Source organism: Euprymna scolopes, chromosome 17, assembly GCF_053919585.1.
Source record: "Euprymna scolopes isolate OS-2025 chromosome 17, ASM5391958v1, whole genome shotgun sequence".
In the NCBI taxonomy this organism is placed as follows: Eukaryota; Metazoa; Mollusca; class Cephalopoda; order Sepiida; family Sepiolidae; genus Euprymna; species Euprymna scolopes.
In genome coordinates, this window is record NC_136498.1 from 41626880 (window position 1) to 41632879 (window position 6000).

Genomic DNA, 6000 nt, shown 5'->3' on the forward strand with positions numbered 1-6000 from the left:
ATAGATGATATATTTCAAAGAACGAATAATACTTCTACAAGTGTGTATAGCCTATATATATATATATATATATATATATATATATATATATATATATATATATATATATGCATATATGCACATATATATAGTCGGTTATTTAAGCTTACACGCGCAGATCATGATATTATAATCATTATATCACTATTACTATCTTGACATTTAATAATAAATGTTTAAATTTCGACTGTATTTCTCGCAGTTAACGTGGGCCGTGTGGTTTGTTTCTTGTTAGGTGAGTCAGAGATGGCTTCGTAGCTGGGTTCGAATTTCCCGACCAGCTATAATCGTGAAACACTGCAATAATGATTCACAAAAGAATGAAACACAAGTCTCTGTAGGTATTAAAAAATAATTATTGTATTAATTATATATGTATATATATATGTGTGTATATATATATATATATATATATATATATATATATATATATATATATATATATACTGATGAGCTGTGAAACAGCGAAACAGTACTGTATGTATTATAATGCTGCCTATCTTGGGTTGAGCATATTGGGAAGTAATATACAAATTATTATTAGCGTATTAAGCGAGGCTCTTTGTGTAAACAAATTGAGTTAAAACATTGTTAATTCACTGCCCGCATAGCAACAATCGAATAGCAACCGAGTACCGCTAGAAACTTCGACTGTTGTTTGGGCGGTCCTGTTTCGATCCTGGCTTGAGGTAGTTGCTTGTCTAGCCAAACTGATGAGCTGTGAAACAGCGAAACAGTGCTGTATGTATATGTATCTGTATAGCCTTTCAAAGATAGACAATTCCGTTATATCACAACTCCTATGTAACATTTCTGCGATGTTTAAACGAAAGAAAACATTGATATGTAAAAATATAGTAATATATTTATTGCTGCTATTACTTATTTATAAAAATTTATGATCACTTGCAAACGCGTCCGTGTTATGCTACTGTCAATTTTGACACGTCATTGATGAGGTCTGTTAGGGATTTTTCTCAAGTTACCTATTTGTTTTTTGTTTTGTTTTGTTTTGTTTTTTTTGTTTGTTTTTTTGTTTTTTGTTTTTTTTTTTCATTATTTGTTGTTTTTTTTTCTGGCCAGCTAAGGATTATTTTATTTTTACAATGAATTATATTATGACATTTTTCATCCCACCGTGTGTGTTTTCACCTAAGGACATATTATTTTTGACAATTAATCATGTTATGTTTTTTTTTCTTACAGTCAAATGTGTGTTCATGACATATTAAACATCCGGTCTACATATGTAACACTGTAATGTACTTAGACAAACGAGAGTTTCAAGCCGCGACAGTTTTATTAACAATCAGATATCTTTCCTTTATTTTATCAATACGGGACACAAAATGAGTAAAATTTGAATTTTTATTTATAGCTACTGCAAATATTTCAAATTGACGACTGCGTGTGTAAGTATGAGGAAAATAGTAACTTTTCGCTGCGGTGAAATTAACTCATTTAAGAAAGGTTATCGTCTGAACTCAAACATCGCTTGTCAGTGTTTAATATTGGTTACGAAGTTAATCAATATAATAGATGATAACTCTAAATAGCTCCTGCAGAAGTTTTAGTATCGAATGATGTTTGTTTCTATACTGACTTTTATCAGAACTTTTTAGGAATTATAACATCTAATTTATTCATGTAAGTTCATGCACATGTATTAGAAAATGAGCTATGATAAATGTATTCATGTGTATGAATACAAGCTGGAACGATAAAATTATCGTCCCAAAGAAAACAACACTACAGCTTTATTTTAAAGCTGTTATTGAAAAAAAATCAATTCAGGTAATTTGATTATGTCATAGAGCTGACATCTACTCAGTGTAGGCGGCGTCAACTTCAGTCACCACCTCGATACGCGTTCGGAACTGGTGCATGTAGTTTCCACAAGCGCCGGATAAAGCGCGGTGGATGACGACGATCAGGTAGGCTTTGATGTTGAGGAAGGTCATGTTGGTGATGCTCTCGATATATGACCCAACGAAGTAGTCCAGCGGGTTCAGGTTGGGGACATGAGGAGCAGTAAGAGAAGACTACAAAGTCGTAGCACTCTTTCTGAAGCCAAGTCTGGGTTTCTTTGGACTTGGGAACCGGCGACGAGTCCTGCTGCCACACCCAGGGTCTGTCAGCGGTCAGCTGATTGTACGAGATGATCAGCATATTCAGCACATCTAAGTACACTAAGGTGTTGACTTTCAAGCCGACTTTGAAAATGTGAGATTGCCTGATGTGGCCCTCATTTGAAACCATACCAGAGTCCATAACTGTGGCTGAAAAGGGCCCTCCGATTCATTGAGCTGTGCCCTCAAGCGTTGAACCGTCCAGGTTTGCATTTTGAGAGTTCTGGCAATGATACTGTTGTCATAAAATAACTGGATTGGTAGAGAGCATGCGTTGTACAGCGGCGCATCTCCGATCTCGCTCGTTGAACACTGTGTTACGTTCAGACATAATTAAAAAGGAAGTGTCCTCTATAGTATCAGATCTGAGCGAATGGTTAATTGTAGGCATGGACCAATTCATACCATCTAAAAAATTAAAAAAAAACCTAACAGCCAGCCATGGTTCTCCCCAGAATGTGCCGCTGCTATCGTGCACAGAAATCACTTTTTCCATAGCTACCAACGTAATAGATGCACTGAGACTAAAGCTGCTTTCAGGACTGCCAGCAACCACTGTAAAAGAGTAATAAAAAATGCAAGAGAGCTATATGTCCAGTCTGTTAAATCCAAGGTAGCTGATCAGCGGCTTGGTTCCCACCAGTTTTGCCAAATAACAAATAGGATCCTGAACAGAAGTGTGCGTTCTATCCCAACACTTATCAATGGACCAGAGGTCATCTCGTCAGCGTCAGACAAGGCCAAACTATTTGCAAAGAACTTTGCAGCTAATTCTACCCTATGCGACGAAGGCCATCAACTCCCCATATAACACAGAACAAGCTAGGTAACATACAAATATCCGTGCATGAGGTCGCCAAGCTAATCAAGAACCTAGATTCCAGTCAAGCAACTGGCCCTAATGGCATCCCAATTATAGTGTTAAAAAGCTTCAACCAGAACTTGCTCCCATACTTACGAAACTATTTAAGCGCTGCCTTAAGGAGAAGTGCTTTCCGACTCCCTGGAAGACCTCATCAGTTTGCCCTGTATTTAAGAATTCAGGTGATAAGTCATCTCCCTCTCAGTACAGACCAATAAGTCTCCTGTGTGTCATGAGTAAGTTGCTGGAATCCATATTAAATAGAGAAATAGTCAACCACCTCAGCAGGAATAACCTTCTTAGTGACACACAATATGGTTTCCGCTCTGCAATATCTACCGCAGATGTGCTGACGGTTATATCCCACAGGATTAGTGAATCTCTTGACAAAGGCTTCCTTTCTAGGCCAATTGCTCTTGACATATCAAAGGCCTTCGACAAGGTATGGCATAAGGGTATACTTCACAAGATTTCCAGCTACAGTATAACTGGAAATGTTTTCTCAATCATTAAATCATTTCTCTCCGATAGGCTCATAAGAGTAGTGGTAGATGGACAAAAATCGAGGGCCTGCAATATAAATGCTGGAGTCTCTTAAGGGTCAATCCTGGGCCCAACTCTCTTCCTGATCTACATCAATGACCTCCTTAAACACATACTTAAATCATTCGTTGACATCTATGCTGATGACACGACCATCTACGGCAACACATCAAAGGCTGTAAATGACAAAGTTCTCTCTGATTCTCTCTCCTCTGATCTCGTGCGCGCGGTTCAGTGGGGGAAGATGTGGCTGGTTACCTTTAATGCATCCAAAACCAAACTCCTATCCTTACATCATCAACGCTCTGATCCCCATCTGGCATCAATTGTGATGGATGGCTCTCGTCTGGGTGAGGTCCCGTGTTTTGACAAGCTTCTGGGTTTGACCTTTACTCCTGATCTGAAATGAAACATGTACATCAAGTCTGTTGCCAAGGTCACTGGTAAGATGGCGGGATCCTTCTACCGCTCAGAAAGATATCTCACTACTGATGCAATTCTCTATCTATATAAAAGCCAAGTACGTCCAAGGATGGAATACTGTTGCCATATCTGGGCAGGAGCTGCTAAAAACAGCCTATACTGCCTTGACAGAGTACAAAATAGACTTCGTGGCTTAGTGAGGGTTACCCTTTTCTCTACCCTGCAACCTCTCTCCCACAGAAGAGATGTTGCGGGCCTATCCTTGTTTTATCGTTATTTCCATGCCAGGTGCACGTCTGAACTCCAATCTCTGGTTCTCCCTCGCCAATCTTTCACGAAAAACACCCGTCTAGCTGAATCCACTGTGAAAAATTTCCCCCACTCTATATCTGTGCCTAGATCAAAACGCGGATTCCATGAACAGAGCTTCTTTCTTAGAACTGCACGCCTGTGGAACTCTGTTCCGTTTGCCTGCTTCCCACCGGACTACAACTTGGGTGTCTTCAAGTCCAATGTTAACAAATTCCTAATGAACCGCCCCCTTAAGTAAACACTTCATCAAATCTCCACACTAACGTAGTGTACTTGCAATAACCCTTATCCCTGAGTGGCTTCCGGGCCTTGATAAGCGGTGATCACTGTGTAAAAAAAAAGAAGGCTTCTATCACTCTCGGAATTTGTATACAACTGGACAATTAGTAGATGGTTTGCAAGAAAAAAAGTAAACCGGTTTTAAATAAGGATTTTAAAATATGTCTCTGCACTTATCGGTCAGTTATTCAGGTGTCTGCCATGCGTAAGTTAGTCATATATCAGGTTGACAAGGAAGTTCGGTATTGCCTTTTCAATTCATATGAATATATCCCGGCTCAAACAAAACGTGATTGACTGAAATTAGCAGCATTAAAATCAACACACTTTTGCCAACGTAAAGCAAGTGTATTTATACCAGTAACGTAAAAATTGCTGAAGGCGTTTTAGATATACCTTAGGTTTGTGAAGCATTTCTCACGCAGAAAGTTGTCGTGATGCTAGAAAAATTGGTAGTCCGTAGATGAAAGGTCTGAAGAGTATAGCGGATGAGGCAGAGTTTCGTAGCCGAATTTGTTCATTCTACAAGGTCGGTTTTGTTTGAGCCGAGATATATTCATATGACTTGAAAAGTCAATACTGCATGAACTTTTGCTCGGACATTGTCGTGAAAGAGAATTGGGCCTTTTCTAATGCTGGGTGTTGTTGTCGAAGTTTCCATTGCATTTCATCCCTTTGCTGACAGTACTTCTCTGCTGTAAGGGTCTCGCCTACATTTAAAAACTGCAATCGATCAGACCGGTCGCAGACCACCAAGTAGTTAATATGACCTTCTTTTGGTGCAACTCTTCGGCGTCTAACCACTGAGCTGAGCGTCGTTGGTTGAAGAGCCCAGTCTTCAGTGGAAGTCAAAATCTGGTGGTTAAATGGGTCGTTACATTTGCGAGGCACACATTTACTAAGTATTTTTTTCTTTCGAAGCTACTTTAAGTGGTTGGAAATCGTTGTATACGTTACGTCTAATTACGAACGAAGTTCTGGAACAGATGTACGTAGATTGGCTCTAACTAAGGCTCTTGATTGGTCCTTGTCAAAATCCAATGGTCGATTATTACGCTCATTATCTGCAAGAGTCACGTCGTCGCCATGAAATTTCTTAAACCACTATTGTGCTGTGCGTTCAGTAGTAGTTCCTTGGCCAAACGCTTCGTTGATATTGCTAGCAGTTTTAGCAGCTTTTCAGCCTAGCTTTAATTGAAATGTAAGACTTGTGCGAATTTGCTTTTTCCCCATCTTGTATTTAACTTTCTGAAAAGAAAATATAATTGTTTTAAAACGATTGGAATTTAAATGGTAAGATAGAGTGAAAAACGCTATGTAAAGTTATATATAAAGTAAAGGTATTATAGCGAAAACTTATTTGAAAATACATCGTTTAAAATCAAAAGTAAAAATTCTGCAAGAAATTTCTCC